General features: G+C 34.4%; 1 long non-coding RNA gene across 8 annotated transcripts; it reads right to left on the bottom strand.

Annotated features, from left to right (window-relative positions):
• LOC110263451 lies at positions 7,987 to 15,412 on the bottom strand. Of its 8 annotated transcripts, XR_002349126.1 has the most exons (10): positions 14,667 to 15,411; positions 14,106 to 14,145; positions 13,568 to 13,657; positions 13,268 to 13,388; positions 12,584 to 12,827; positions 12,108 to 12,457; positions 11,821 to 11,916; positions 11,538 to 11,621; positions 11,319 to 11,425; positions 10,510 to 10,916 (listed from the first exon to the last, which is right to left on the bottom strand). It is a non-coding gene; the product is annotated as an uncharacterized LOC110263451 (long non-coding RNA). The 8 variants fall into 8 exon arrangements; XR_002349128.1 differs by adding an exon at positions 7,987 to 9,545 and having other exon boundaries at positions 10,787 to 10,916; positions 11,538 to 12,457; XR_002349127.1 differs by adding an exon at positions 10,403 to 10,493 and having other exon boundaries at positions 10,787 to 10,916; positions 11,538 to 12,457.

The raw sequence follows: 17,242 nt of genomic DNA, 5'->3' as shown, positions 1-17,242 counted from the left end.
TTCTGTCGTCGCTTCTCCAGCACTCCGGTGACTACCTTCCACAAGCTCTAGCTCTGGTAACATCACAGTGTCGTTGCACATCTTTCTCTTTTTCTGCTCCCTTTTTTATTTTTTCATCCCAAGTTTTCCCTCATTTTGGTATTAATTTCAATCTCTATTTTAGTAATAATCAGTATTAGGATTTTGTTAGATATTTTCTATAATTTTTCTATAATTCGTGATTAATTTTTTTACTCTTGAAGTTTATGATTTGAGTTTGTTATATTAATCTAGTATAATTAGAAATTAAATAATATTACGTTAGGTAGGATAGGATTTATTCTAAGGTCGGGAAATTTTATACACACACACACAAGTGCTTGAGCTATTAGAAGATTTTATTTGAGTTTAGTGATGAATTTCTTTTAACTGCATTGAATTTATATTATTTACTTTTGTTATGTTTGTTGTTAATTTGGTAAAATTAGAATTAGGTTTAAATTCATTGTAATATTTAGTTTCACCTTGTGAATTTAATAAGTTGTCTTTTTTATTAGGATAGTGTTATTTTCTTTGAGATCAATTGGAGTTCGCTTCATTCGTAGTTTGTGCAGTCATATTCTACGTTGGTTCTTCATCTCTCAATATAATGAATTGTTTAAGTTTTATGCTGGACTTACTTTTATTAGGATAGAGTTTTAGGATGGAAGTAGGAGAAGATTGTCTAGTAGTGCCTTCTCGAAACCCTTGTTTGTTGAAAAGTTGCGGAGTAATAAGGGATTGTGTACTAGAATGGCTAAGAATTGATGTTTACTTGAATGCCTGCTTGTTTTAATTAATGCATGCAATTGTTTTCTATGTGAAAATTTGATAAATGTTTTTAGTTGAGGTCTATGAATTAACGGAAAATTCTGCTAAATTTTTGTTAAAATCCTTGTTTGGGTTCTAAAAAATGAAAATTAAATTGGAAGAGGCTTTTAATTATAGATGAAACTTGCCGAAATCTCTTAAAAATATAAATATAATTGAACGATGAAATTAAAAACAAAAGTCTTTTTGGAATTGAATGAATAATAGTCATGAAATGTAACATTTAAATCAAATTTGAATCTTAAGTAATTTTTGAATCTAAACTAATTTCAACTAACTTTGTTAGAGACGGTTTAGATTTAGAAAACTCTTCCTACTTGACTTTTTGAAGCTAAACCAATTCCAACTCTCTGCAAACATTAGTATTTTATCTTGAGGTGTTTTTGTAGTAGGCTTTGAGTTGTAGGTTGTGACATATTTTTGCTATTATATTAGTTTTATGACATATGTGTTTGTTGGTATGCTCTTTTCAGACATAACGATAAGTAGAGGTGTCACGAATCGGCCTCGTGTCTGGGGAAGAGGGAGGGTGTCTACTGGTATCCCTATGACTTCTCAGTCAAATCCCTCTACTCTAACTACCAATGGGACATCACATGCATTCTTTATGGCTCTAATCCAACTACGTGGCTCCTTCTGCTGCGCCACCCCCATCACTAGGAAGTTGTCCGGCTGCTTCACCAGAGTGGACTTCTACACCACCTCCACCCGCTCAGTAGCCCACTACTTCGATGACAATGCCACCTCCAGGGACAAAAACTGCAGTGTTAGAACCCTCTCAATGATCCCAGTTAAATGTCCCTCCATAGAATCCTTCAGGCTAGAGCTTGGGCAGGAGCTGGAGTAGGTTCGGTGGATGTAGCAACAGATGGTGGTGTACCACGAGCAGATGCGCGCTAGTGGCAGCAACGTTGCTAGTGGCAACGACGCTATTGGAGGGGCACCAACATCACCGACTAGTCCGCTGCCTCAGGAGGACCAAGGGATGATGACGACAATGACTGTTAGGATCCGTAGCGATTAGGATTTTGTTCTAGACTATTTGATTGTATTTTATTTAATTAACTTTTATACTGTGCTTACACTTGATATTTGATAAAATCATTATTTGATTTCTATTATTTAGAATTTGACTATTAATGGTGTTAAAAAAATTAAACAAAATAAAAAAATTGAATTAGACTACTAGTTGTGTTAAAAAATAAAAAATTGAACTTACCGTCGGATTTACCAAGAAAAAAATATGACGGTAAGTTGGCGCGAAACAATATAGCATGACGCTAAGATTTCTGGTGAAAAATTTTCGTCGGTAACCAAATAGTTTTTGGCCAAAGAATTTGCCACAGAATCTGATGGTAATTACTAATTAGTTACCGGTGAGGCTGCCAGATTTTTTTCGACGGTAATATTTTTACCGGCTGATTATTTTTGTTATTTCGCTGATAAATTCAATGGTATTCAATGTTTTTTCTTGTAGTAAAATTTGTTTTATATAATTTACCACTGATTGGATTAAAGGAATGTTACTTGTAGATGATCTGTGTTGGTGCAATGTTATTGATAGCCAAATTATTAACTATGGAGAGAATTAAATTGTTGAGGCCTTGATGAGCGGATAATTTATACGCTTTTTGGCATTGTTTTTACATAATTTTTAGTATGATTTGATTAGTTTGTAATATATTTTTATTAGTTTTTAAATAAAAATCACATTTCTGAACTTTACTATGAGTTTGTGTGTTTTTCTGTGATTTCAGGTAATTTCTGGCTGAAATTGAGGGACTTGAGCAAAAATCAGATTCAGAGGCTGAAGAAGGACTGCAGATGCTGTTGGATTCTGACCTCCCTGCACTCAAAGTGGATTTTCTGTAGCTATTGGAGTCCAAATGGCGCGCTCTCAATTGCGTTGGAAAGTAGACATCTAGGGCTTTCCAGCAATATATAATAGTCCATACTTTGCCCGAGTTTAGGCGATGCAAACTGGCGTTCAACGCCAGCTTTCTGCCCTATTCTAGAGTTAAACACCAAAAACAGGTTGCACACTGGTGTTTAACTCCAAGGAAGACCTCTACACATGAAATCTTCAATGCTCAGCCCAAGCACATACCAAGTGGGCCCGGAAGTGGATTTCTACATCATTTACTTATCTCTGTAAACCCTAGTAACTAGTTTAGTATAAATAGAACTTTTTACTATTGTTTTTAAATCATCGGAGGGGATCTTTTGTTAATCTTTAGATCATTTTATACACGTTTAGGGGGCTGGCCATTCGGCCATGCCTAGACCTTGTTCTTATGTATTTTCAACGGTAGAGTTTTTACACACCATAGATTAAGGTGTGGAGCTCTGCTGTCCTTCATGAATTAATGCAAAGTACTATTGTTTTTCTATTCAACTCAAGCCTATTTCTTCTCTAAGATATTCATTCGCACACAAGAACATGATGAATGTGATGATTATGTGACGCTCATCACCATTCTCACTTATGAACGCGTGCCTGACAAACACTTCCGTTCTACATGAAAGCAAGCTTGAATGCATATCTCTTAGTCTCTTGATCGTGAGATCAGAGTCTTTGTGGTATAGGCTAGAATTATTGGTGGCCATTTTTGAGATCCGGAAAGTCTAAACCTTGTCTGTGGTATTCCGAGTAGGATCTGGGAAGGGATGGCTGTGACGAGCTTCAAACTCGCGAGTGCTGGGCGTAGTGACAGACGCAAAAGGATTACTGAATTCTATTCCAGTATGATCGAGAACCGACAGATGATTAGCCGTGTGGTGACAGCGCATTTTGGACTATTTTCACTGAGAGGACGGGATGTAGCCATTGAAAGGAGTAGGAAGGAGTAAATGATGCCCAACATACAGCTTGCCATGGAAAGGAGTAGGAAGAATTGGATGAAAACAGTAGGAAAGCAGAGATTCAGAAGGAACTAAGCATCTCCATATGCTTATCTGAAATTCTCACCAATGAATTACATAAGTATCTCTATCTTTATTTTACGTTTTATTTATCTTTTAATTATTAAAACTCTATGACCATTTGAATCTGCCTAACTGAGAGTTACAAGGTGACCATAGCTTGCTTCAAGCCGATAATCTTCGTGGGATCGACCCTTACTCACGTAAGGTTTATTACTTGGACGACCCAGTGCACTTGCTGGTTAGTTGTGCGAAGTTGTGACAAAGAACTAAGATTATGAACGTGCGTATTAAGTCTTTAACGCCGTTACCAAGGAATGAACGATCACGATTTCGTGCACCAGGCCTGTGGTGTTTTTGGTTAGGGTTAGCCATAGATCTTTAGAAACCTAAGCTCTGGATACCATAAAAGAGTTTCGAATGGTTTCTTAAGAAGCAAGAAAGACAGAGACCAGAATGAAGAGAATTGGAATTGAATTGAAAAATGAAATGTAAGATACAAAAGCACTAGTCTAGGTTACAACACTGCAAAGCACTACTTTTATACACCAATAGAAGAGTAAACCATGTATAGCCTAATTATAAACAAAATTTGTACACCTAAGAGACACTATCTTTATCTTTTTTGTTTTCTTCTTCTTTAATAAATGGAGCTCAGATTTGTAGCAAATTAATTCATGATCTGTGAGGTTGGAAATACTATCAGAAAAAAAAAATAATTATGTTTCACTTGATTTTTGGTAACCTCGATAGGATTTTTTGACAGGGTGTCGAATCAAGCTTGTATCAAGATCTCAAGTATCGGGGAGTAGATATGACTCCTCTGAAAAAGAGTAGGCTCGACCCGAAAATTACTTAGTTTCGTGTCGAAATGTATGAGATGCTCGAATTGTGGCAAATAATAAAGAAATGAAAATAAACAGATGAAGCTTTAAAATTGAAATTGAAAACAAGCAAAATGCTTGAAGAACAGAAGTAAAAATAAAATGTGTAAAGCAAAGAAATGAAAAGAAAACAAATAAATGAAAAGAAATAGAAAAAAGAAGATGAACGAAAAGCAAATAAAAGTGGACTTCCACTCACATGCACTTGTGCTCCATGGTTTTCCATTGCATCGCTAGGACTGGAAATTTTGGCGGAGGCTTATTTGTGATGATCTAGTGTTTTTGAAGAAGTCGCAGAACTCTTCTAAGCTTCTAGTATTTATAAACCATGGAGATAGACTTGCCATGGAACATGTTGTCTACGATCTTACTTCTCCTTTTTCTCAGCCATGACCTTGCCTTAACCATGAAGAATCTTGACCTCCTCAAGTTTTGACACCCACGTCTTCCTTGGTCTTCAAGTCCCACGTTTCTTTAGCTTGCTCCTCAAATTTTGCACCCATGTCCTCCACTTAACTTGAAGGTCAAGTAGCAAGCCTTGATACTCAAGGAAAGGCGCTAACTACCTTTCGACTTCGATGTTCTTTGTACCATCTTTCTTTGACTTCAGCTTGCCCGTTTTCACTTCTTATAATTGAAACAATTACTTTTATAGTCGAAACCATTGGCAGTTAAAAATGCCCTTATATAAAGGAAAATCTATTTTTTGTACCAACAAATTGGCCCTTTAAAACTTGTTATTTTGTCCAAAAATACAAGTTTTAATATTCCTTGTGCTGGGCATGTGCAACCTTTTCGAATTTTCAAAATTTGAAAGGACATTTACGCATCATTTAAAATGACATGCACTTTTCTGTGAATACATAACGTTCCCTAAGATTTAATGAGCCGTTCTTTGAATAGAGTATTACTTTTGCAATAAAATCATCCCCAATTTTTGAAAACCTTGCCTTTTGAAAACTCTAATCTCCTTTCTCTCTGAATGACGCATCTTCCATGGCTTCCCAATCCATGCCTCAATCGTGCTCTACACCGGATACCACCGCTGCTTCTTCTTCTTCGACAACCATTGCTACTACTCCTCATTCTTGCGAAGGTGATAAAGTCATTCTCCCTCTTTCATTAGTGGATAAAGTGGCACAATTCTACAATGAAGATGGACCTTTGAAAGCCCTAAACCCAAATGTAGAGACCTCTGATCTCTGGCACCACCAGGTATTTCTGACATTTTCAGTAAATTGAGTATTACATTCTTTCTTAGGCCCTTTGGCAATCCAAGAACAGATTGAGTCTATTTCTTCTTTCTTCCCATCGCCCCTAGAGGATTTACCATTGATTTTCTGCAAGAATGGCAAAGCCTCATACTTTGCTGGTCGAGTCTTTAGAACTTCTCCCCCTATGGATTTGAGTCCCTTTTCTTGACCTGGATGTCTCGACTTGCACCTGTATATAAACCTATTTAGGAAGCTCTGAATATTGTGCATGACTTAGAATTAGCTACCTTCGACCTTTCTTACACTGCTCCTTTACTAAGAGCTAGTCTGTAATTTTGGTGCCCTACCACTAATAATTTTTATTTTTCATATGGAATAATGGGTCCGACTCTGATAGACATTTTGACTCTGACCGGTTTACCAATCGATGGTGAATTCGTGTCATGGTCGACCGATTATCCTGAGGATGATTTCAACATCAATTTCGACTCGAACTTCATATCGAGCTTATTCAAAACAACATGGGTTCTAATGGAAACCCTATTTCTGACAGTGAGCATGTAGCTTCTCTCTTATTTTGGCTAAACTCTTTTGTTTTCTGCTCGAAGTCAATCCAAATTCAAAAGAGTGAGCTCGACCTGGGAATTACTTAGCATTCATGTTGAAATATATGAGATGCTCGAATTGTGGTAAATAATAAAGAATTACAAATAAACAGATGAAACTTTAAAATTGAAATTGAAAGCAAGAAAAATGCTTGAAGAATAGACGTAAAAATAAAATGTGTAAAGCAAAGAAATGAAAAGAAAACAAATAAATGAAAAGAAACAGAAAAAAGAAGATAAAAGAAAAGCAAATAAAAGTAGACTTCCAACACTCACATGCACCTTGGAGATAGACTTGTCATGGAGTATATTGTCCACGATCTTACTTCCTCATTTTTCTCAATCATGACCTTAACTTGACCATGAAGAATCTTGACCCTAAGTTTTGACACCTACATCTTTCTTGGTCTTCAACTCCCACGTTTCTTCAGCTTATTCCTCAAATTTCACACCTATCTCCTCCACTTAGCTTGAAGGTCGAGTAGTAAACCTTGATGGTCAAGGAAAGGCACTAACTGCCTTTCAATTTCGACGTTCTTTATATCATCTTTTTTCGACTTCAACTTATCCGTTTTCGCTTCTTGTAGTTGAAACTATTTTTTCTGTAGTCGAAATCATTGGCAGTCGAAAACACCCTTATATCGAAAAAAATTATTTTTTTATACTAACAAATTATAAACTTTTCAATTAATAATAAACAAATATGTACTTTCTATTAACAAAAAAGAAAAAGGATAAACATGAATCATCGGCTAGATATCGCAACGCCAACCTTTTAGCCTAAATCAATGTGCCAAATGGTTCTTTTGCATGGACCTCCCAAATATACATAAGAAGCATGCCTAAAGCTGGATGCGTTACTAACTTTATGCATACTAGCTAGTGCATTAATAAATTTGTAATTATCTATTAATCATTTTTTATTTGTTTAATGTATAGAATAATAATAAACATGATATTAAGTTAGATAACAATATCTTAAAATCAAATTAAGAGATTTTTTATTTAAACTTAGAAATTATAAAATATATTCATTTATTCAAAAATTGGATTTTATGAGTCGTCATGTGATTCCAACAATGTCTATAATTCAAGGCCAAAATTAATAGTCGACGATCGATCCTGTCCGGCCATTGAATGTATTTCTTTTTCACTTTTAAAATTGCTCATATTGCATGTTGTATTTTTACTTTGTCCTAAAATAACTTGTAAAACAACTGGTTCATAATCATATTGGGCAAAAAAAACGAAAAAAAAAAAATTTTCTTAGGTTGATGACTCATTTCTATCTTTTTAGGAATTCGATGCAACGTACTTGACACAGAATAAATGAATCTTGAAAGCTCCCACGCACTATTAGTAAGAGCTTTGACCTAATATAATTATGGCTATAAAAAATAATACTTACACTATCCCTCCTAACAACATTCCTCCACTAATTATCTAGGTAAAATTGACAAGTATAAGCAGTCGTCTTTCTTTCACGATAACAAAAGCAACAATATTCTAGTTTTCAACTAAGAGCTTCTTTAAATTTTTTGTAGAGACACGTGTTGTCAACTTGCACAAATGATTTGTACTATCTGATCTGCTAGCTATAACCCGATCTAATTATATCTATAAATTGAAATCTGAATAAAATATATAAATACATGCCAAATCAAAAGAACGTGTTTTTTTTTCCTAACAGACCTTTTTGTATAAAATCAAATATCACTCAGGAGCAGTTACCACAAAATCAGGCTAACATCCTCAACGGCTTCGCAAATACTAATAACTGCCTATAACACAATAACTTTATAAATACAAAACTCTTGCTACGTAAAAAGTACGCTATTCACTCTGAATTGCAATATACTCATCTCACTTGATCTCTTGTTGACTTGAGCGTTAGAGTGCTTTTGCAGGTACCCACCACCGCTGTTCTTAGGAAGCCGACGTATATCTCATCCAACCCAAGCGAAAGTGAATTCAACCTTGGACCGGACGAGCTATACCTCTCCCGAGGCTTACTATACAGGAACACTATCTAAATAATCTAATGTAAGAAAACTCTAAACTCAGTACATTATTTTGACTTTTTCTACCACTTTAAATAATCCATGAAAGACTACTATGGTATCTATCTGAGCTACATATCCTAATATCTTATTACATTTTTATATATTATGCTGGCAAACTTTCATAAGAAGCTTTTCAAAAAAAAAAATTTTGCAATTTACTTATTACATTTCCATATATCTCATCCGACCCAGGTGGGAGTGAATTCAACCTTGGATTGGACGAGCTATACCTCTCATGAGACTTACTACGTAGGAACATTTGGCTCCTACCGTGGAGCCTAAGTAATAAACTAGCCCCACCATTGTTCTCTCCTACCATATTTTTACCTCTTTTTTGCAGGTCACAACCTATGGCAGAAAAACAGAGCAACCCTCCACCTCTCCCCATTCAGGCTGAGCTAATGGCCATCAATGAGCAGAGAACCAACGAATGGCCGACTTGTTGAATCAGAGACAGTAGCCGAAGCAAGAGGAAAGAACACAAAAATTCTGAAAACAAAGACGACGAAGAAGAGCATATGTCGGAGGCCAAACCCATGATGAGATCACTCCGAAATCAACGATGAAGAGAACTAATCCATTTTCAAAAGACATCATGAGCTTTCAGATGCCCAAAAACTTCACCCTGCCAACAATGTTGAAACCTTATAAAGGAATCGGTGATCCTAACATACATCTCGCTAAGTTTCATACAATGATGTTCGTGAATGGTGCATTCGATCCGATATTTGTTGTATATTCCCTACCTTTTTAGATGATGCTTCCTTGATCTAGTTTCCTGGCTTAGGTGCAGGTTCTATATCAAGTTTTGACTAGCTGACCTACCTCTTTGTTAATAACTTTGTTGCCTCAAAGATTTACGTACACGACTCAGACTACCTTAGCACCATAAAACAAGGACACACGAGAGCCTTAAAGATTACATGACAAGGTTCACAAAGGCAACCATGGAGATACGTAACCTCAATCTAGAGGTCCACTTGCACACACCAAAAAGCAAACTCCGCCCTGGGAATTTCCAAGAAACCATAGTAGTTATAAACCGAAGACATTGGATGAGTTCAGAGAAAAAACAACAAGCCAAATTGAAATAAAAGAGCTCTGACAAATTCGAAAAGCAGAAAGACCCAACACTAACTGAGAGGAAGACAAACGGAACAAATACCCAAACAATAAGATGGACCAAAAACCTTTCAAACTCACCAAAATTCGACACATACACCCCTTTCAACACCAAAATGGAGGACATCATTAAAGACATTCTACACTCTAAACTGATCAAATCACCAAACAATCAGGACCAACAATATGTGAACAAACACTACAAGGTTTTGTTTATTTGTGACAGTTTTTTTCTTATTTGTGGGGGTTTCTAAAACTCCTAAAATTTGAGGTGCCACGAGGTCTTTTGTGGGAGGTTTTTTAAAAACCTCCACAATCTATTCAGTGGAGGTTTTGTATGTGTTTAGTGGGGGGTTTTGCAGTTTTAAATCACTTTTGTGACAGTTTAAACCCCACAAATTGATTTTTTAATTTAACACAAGTTAACTATTTTGTGAGATTTTCAAACCTCCACAAATTCTGTAATTATTTATTTTTAATTTCAAATCATTCATTAATTTTCATCTTATTTTACATATTCTCAAGTTAAAAAATTTATTTTTTAATATCAAAATTTAAAAATTAAATATTTTTTAACACAATTCCTCAATATAAGACAATTCTAAATATTAAAAAAAAAATCTCAACATCAATAGTTCCAAATATAACTGCATATGGTATTATTCTACATAACTATTACTATTTTTCTTTTAAAAGTAAAATAAAACAACTTCAATATTTCAATACCATTCAATTCTAATTACATAAATATCTCAAAATGAAAATATGAATGCAATCCCAAAAGACCTTGAAACTAAAGGAAAGAATGCATCTGGTAAACCTTGAAACTCATACCTGCACAATTATGCAAGCATTTTCAATGTTTGCAACCCTAACTTCATATAACTATGAAAATAAAATCAATAATCAATTACTCTATTCATTTCATGATATCAAATACATAACATTATGGCTAACCTGTATCCAATGCTATAAAGGAATGAAGATACAAGGGGAATTTTACACTAAAGAATTCGAAGTTTTTCATTGAAAACTCAATCATTTGAAGTACAAAACAGGCGAAGTTAGAAAATGGACATGAATGGAAGAAACAAAAAACAATGACACTATAGAGAGAGACACATTACTGTTGTAATTCAGGAGCTTCTCAATGAGGTCAACATGCGTCATAAGCATACGCCTACAACAATAATGAACCAGCCCCAAAGCATCCAGCGCATCTTTGCAATCCGTGATGTTAAGGCAACTATATTAGACCTAAATAATCAACTAAAATGCCATCAGCAATTAAGGAAAACTGAAAAAGCAATACCGAATTTCACATATTAAACATACGCAAATGCATGTTGAATTGAAAAGGTTAAAATAATGTACAACAATCAAATAGCTTCTGAATAGACCATGATTAATCAGGATTTGTTTACCATCCATCCTAAACCATTGACTACTCATACTACCGTTTTTCCAAGCATGTTAGATCCAATAAATTAATAACTAATTAGATAGACAAACAAGTGAAAAAAATCAATCTTTCTATCTAACTCGGCTATGAATAACATAGCTATACAAAATCAATAACAGAATTATAAGATGTAACATATTACATATATAATAAGGCAGTCGCAACAGTAATAAAATATACAGGCTATAAATCCTAACCGAGGAAAAGTAGGAATTGAAAGTATGAAGAAAGAGGGCGAAACTGATCCTTCAGAGTAATCTGACTGAAGAAGGTCCAAATATGCATCCCATTTGTTTTTGATAACCTATAAACAAAAATTGAGCACCAATTATCCAAAGACTTATTAAATAAACCCTGAAACCGTGAAAAAGAGAGAACAATAGTGTGTTGAAATGCAAGGAAGAAGAGAAAATCACCTTTCCATAGGTGAAGCAACGGACTGGGATAATCATTTTGCTCCTTCTCTGCACACTCTGGAAGCTTCTCTAAGAGGTAGCGTTCTGTTTCAACTTAAAAGTAAATCATCAACCAAAGTTTCATAATCGCATGAAAAAAACCCAAGCAAATGCCTAATAAAACCAGAAATTAAATCCATGAGTGAGTTTAATTTGTAAAATAAAAATAAAGAAATGAAAGAGAATAATTAATAAAGAGGAAATAGCAGAACATAATAATTTTGTGTGGATTACATTCACATACATGTATGTATTTTACGTTAGCAGATCATTCAATTTCCGTCACTTGGTGTATTGGTATTTTTATTAAACACTCATAGTGCAGGAATATGTAGTAGGCCTGTAGCATACCCAGTAAAATAAGTCAAAATTCAATATTGAATTTTTCAAGCATGAGTAATAACTAGTCTTCAAATTCGAGAATAAAAGTATTAGTTATTAAGTAGAATATAACTGTGATAGATAAATAAGCATAGATATAGAACAAGAACAATGAATTAAGGGAAAAACTATATATGAGGGTGAACTCACTTTAGCATGTAATTCATAAGCCACGTCATCATCTCTATCTTTAGATATTAAATAACTAACAACATCAAAAACTAGCCTCTTGTACAAGGTAGCTTGTTCCTGTCACAACTCACAACTGAACTCTTATTATGTATGAAAAATTAAAATTTGGAGTAAGCAAGCATAATTTATAGAAAAAAAAAGGAAGATTACCAAATTGGATTTAGCAGAATCAAGAAATAAGGAAGCTTAGGAAGGATCAGAAGAGTGGATAAAATGGGATGCTAAGATGTTGACCAAGGTACAATGTTTGTCATGAGCTACAGCTTCAAGAATCACATAATGCTTCTCTCTCTGCCATAGCTTAGTACCTTCACAACATTCAAAAACCAAATTCCAGGCAAACCCCACGCGTCAAAATTGAAACTTTATCAAACATATATCAACAATGAAGAACCTGATGGAAGCTATAGAAAAAACACAACTAAACACCTAACCTCCACAAGTAACTGAGTTTTTCTTTCTTGATACAACTCCCTATGTGGACAAGTACTTCACTCAACCTCCACAACATGTTTATGATTGGAGAGGAGTGTTGCCTAGAAAATGATACATTTTCAATTTCCTCAGGGATCTCTATTTCGCTCTCAAACAATCAAATGCAAACTGGAAGATTGTGGTGGGTCACCATACTAGGGCTTCAAAACCTTCTTCTCCCTATTCTTCAGGTACCATCTATACCTACATATATATGTATGTAATGTACCTTACTCTATTAAATATAAGCATGAACAAATGTTTCAGGAAATGATGATTTCAGAATTTACTTTATTTAGTATTTATTAAATTAATGAATACTAAATAAAATAAATTCTGAATGTTTTTTACTCATTCTTTTTTGTTACTAAATATTTTCGTATTACAAATGTGGCCTGTGTTCTGTTCTCCAAATTAAATTCTAAGTTCTTTAATTTTAGTAAACAAATATATAAGATAACATATATCTAGTTACGTACATATATAGAGTTACGTACATATATAGTTACGTACATATATATTCCAAGTTCATTAAATTATATGCTTATTTACCTAATGCAGATGATGTTTTGCAAGGCAATAAATAATCTGCAATTGCTTCCATTATTAAATCAAAATAAAATCATGCAAATCCACCGTCTTACCTGAAGTGCAAAGGACTTTGATGTCTTGCCCCTTAACCTCTAAAATTTCACCATCTATCCAAGCTACCTCTAGATCCTCCAATCAAACTTGGGACCCAGCTATAGGATTGGCAGTAGCAACCTACAATGCAGAGTGTCACAACAAAATAAAACCACTAGTCTCACCGTGTCTAATAACTATATTCATATTCAAGTAATTACAATAAAAGTAAATTTATCCGTACCATAAAATAAGAACGAAAATCAGCAAAATGCAAGTTTTTCAAAACCATCAAGATTACCAAAGATCAATCAACTTACCCTATCTGCCAATGTAAGCAGTCTCCATCAATTGCGCTAAGGGCTTAATTTCTTGTCCAGCAATTGCAGGTAAAGAAAATAATGAAGAACCTGATGGAAGCTAATGTGGTTTGATCAACAAATTAATCAAATTCTCAGTTCCAGACTGCTAGATCATCTCAAGCTCTTTATACCTTAGTTTTTGCTTTGTGCAAAGACCATATATAAGAAGAATATGCTCTGATTATATAAGTAGTGTTCTATATATTATATATTGTAAATGAAAAAATAGAAATTAACATATTAAGAACTGAAATCAAAGAGTAGCAGTATAGTATAAACCAATATAGTATATATTGCAACCTGCGATTAATTCATGAGATGACTTGAAGCTTTTTGATTAATTCAAACACTTTATCTTTGTTTTTTTTAACAGAAAACATTAAGTTTCACTCTAATGTTAATTCGGGAAAATTTCATTTCATTATAAAGACAACAAGTTACAAGTATAGGGAAGGGAGGGAGGGAAAAATGTAGAGCAGCATGAAATAATGTAAACCTTGGGAAGAGTATAAAATGCTGACTTGATCTACTTCACCCTGCATTATAAACATGGTAAAACATATAAGAAGAATTGCCTATAATGATTAGCAATTTCAATTGTCTTCTTGAATAGATGAACACAGGAAAGTAGAAAGTAAGAAGCTAAACACTGAGAATAAATAAAACAGAATTTGAATTACACAACAGAACTAAAGAAATGTCCATATCAGTAGGTTAAGAACTAAAGATTATTGCAAAACCTACGCATATAGGGATAAAATCCATTAGATTCTTTCTTAACCTTTCATTCAATATACTCAGAAAAATGGAAAACTAATTTGTATCTTCAGGAACATATCAAAATGTCAATTAATAGGACAAGAGAACAATTAATTAATCAAATAATTATAATTCACAATTAGAAAGAGAGATAGAGAATCATGATCATAGCAAATAATCAAATCCAAAATAACAAAGACGCAGAGAAACGTAAAAGGACAAATGAAATTCTTCAAAATAAAAGGACATTTATTAATAGAGAAGAGATATCAACAAATTAATAGCGAAGAAGAAGTACCAGCAACAGCTCGAAGGAGAAATATAGAGGGAGAGAAAGTTGCATCGAAGTAGAAGTTTAGGAGCGAATAAATCTGAAAACGCGTTGACAGAGGAGGTGGCTCAATCCAGAAGCGTTCTACCATGGCAACAGCGGCAGCAACAACAATGGCAGTGGTGACCGAAACGGCGGCAGCAACAACGGTGGCGAAAACTCCACTGTGGCAGAAACAACAGTATAGAAGAACATATCTAAAAACACGTTGATAGAAGAAGTAGCTCGATCCATTAGCTCTTTACCGCAACGGACACGGAAGTGGTGATGGTATCGACGACAGAAACGGCAGCGGAAACAACGGCAAAAAATGGCGCAGAAAACTTAGGTTCTCTCTGAGCTAACTCAATCTCTCATTTTGAAAAAAGAAAGAGAAAATTAGGTTTTGTTTCAAAATATAATTTTTATTAATTATTAGTAGAGGTTTTCTAAATTGCCATCAATAAAATGTATTGTGGAGGTTTTTAGAAACCTTCACCAAAATATTTCCTCAAATAAATAAAAATCTTGTAGTGAAATCCAAATATTGCACTTCTCATAAAAAATATAGACACACTAACCACTTTTACTCATCTTCAAAAAACTTTTAGAAACTCCAATATACATCCAAATGCGAAGCACATATTGTAACTCCAAAATTTTACAACACGATTACAATACCAAACCCACCCACTTATCAAATCAACTAGCCAAAAGAAAACCTTCCATATCCCAATCAATTAGAATCGTCAATCATGACAATCAAGCATGCAACCGATCATCACAACCTTGGTAATTGTATAGGTTTATCTAGGAGCATTCATTACACACGTCCCATCAATTATTTCACTTATCCTTATTGTCAATTTCAAGATTTTAAATTTTATTTATTTATTTCATAGACAAACTTTACATATTCCATTCATTTTTTAGCTTTGGAGATACCACTCACTGCACAAACTGAATTATAGATAAAAAATAACCCTCTCACTTTTCATCTTAATTTATTTATTTGTTTATCTATTCAATATTCCAACGTAACTTTTTCCTTTGTTTTTATATTTTTAATCCAACAAGTTGACCTTGTGGACTACTACTATTCCGATTCCAATTTATAGGTTGAAAGGTCAACCTGTCTAATTGAAAAATATCACAAGTCAAGATTGGGGTGCTATGATCCGTTAGCTATAACCCGACCCATTATACTGATGTAAGACGGAGGTTCAATTCGCATGTGGGTTAGGAACTCGGTTATCCAAAGGAAACGGATTTAACGTTGTAAGTATAGTCCCAACCTGACGAATTGACCCTTCGAATCAAATTGGAAATTCACAAGATATGTCACAAGCAAAACCAAAATAAAACCGAGAGTATTAGACTCCCGAGTCGTCTCCCTAAGAGCACTTTAGAACAATAAGTATGCAATTTCGGTTGTAGTGATTAACGGGTTGTGAATAAAGAAATGAACATAGAAAGCAATAAAAGAACATGCAAAATTGTAATGATTGAACGCATTAAGAAATTAAAGAACCGACTATGTAATATAAACAAGTAAAGTATGAAATAAATCAACATATAAAGGTATAAAAGATTGAAAGCATAAAGAAAAAGAGTCTTGGCTTGGAGTGAGCTAAGGGTCCTTTTCTTGTTGGAACCACAACTATAACAATTATGATGGATTAGTCTCACTTGATCAACCCTCACATCGGAAGGTAAGTTAAATGAGCATAAGTGTACTTAACCTACAAATCCTAACTTGCTTGCTAATTATCTTAGCAACAAATTAGCGTTAGTGGGAACAAGGACAATTAACAACCCAAGAATTGAAACTAAATGTTGGACATTCCAACTCTAGGAACCCAATTGCTCACTTTTCCCAAGCCAAGAACAAAAAATTTAGCCTAAAACCATGTTTAACATTTTCTCAAACACTTAGTGGGCAAAAAGCTTAAACATGAGGAAAATGAGTAAAGACTTAAAACAAAAGCAACAATTGATCTCAATCAACAAAGATAACACAAGAGAGCATATAATCAACATACAACATCAAATTCATCAACAAGAAATTGAAATTGCAAGAGAAAATCAAAATTGAACTATAACTTGAATTAGAAGAAAGAGCAATGACAATGTAACTATAAAGAGTAATATCAAGAAATTACTTACAATGAGAGCTTGCAAAATCCAAGATCAAAAATGGAAATGGCACTTGAATGTAAACTCTAATATAAACCCTAATAGAGATGATGAAAAACTTAGAGAAAAACTAAAACTAAAACTTCCTACCACTACTCCTAAACTATACTAAAATGATATGGTATGTTATGGCTTCATTCTCCCCTCTAATATGAGCTAGAAGACTTCAGAAATGGGCTCCAAAGTCCTCAAATTTCGAGGCACGTGCTATTTTAATGAAGTCATGTGCAGACACCTGTGCGGACGCATAGGCTGGTGCGTCCGCACACATCGCGAGAAATCCAGGCCTGTGCGGACGCACAGGAAGGTGTGCGCACGCACACTACGTGATGCATGGCTGGACACATGACGTGCTCGCTGCACTTCAC

Source organism: Arachis ipaensis, chromosome B06 (assembly GCF_000816755.2).
Source record: "Arachis ipaensis cultivar K30076 chromosome B06, Araip1.1, whole genome shotgun sequence".
Lineage (NCBI taxonomy): Eukaryota > Viridiplantae > Streptophyta > Magnoliopsida > Fabales > Fabaceae > Arachis > Arachis ipaensis.
This window is presented reverse-complemented; position numbering and strand designations above follow the sequence as displayed.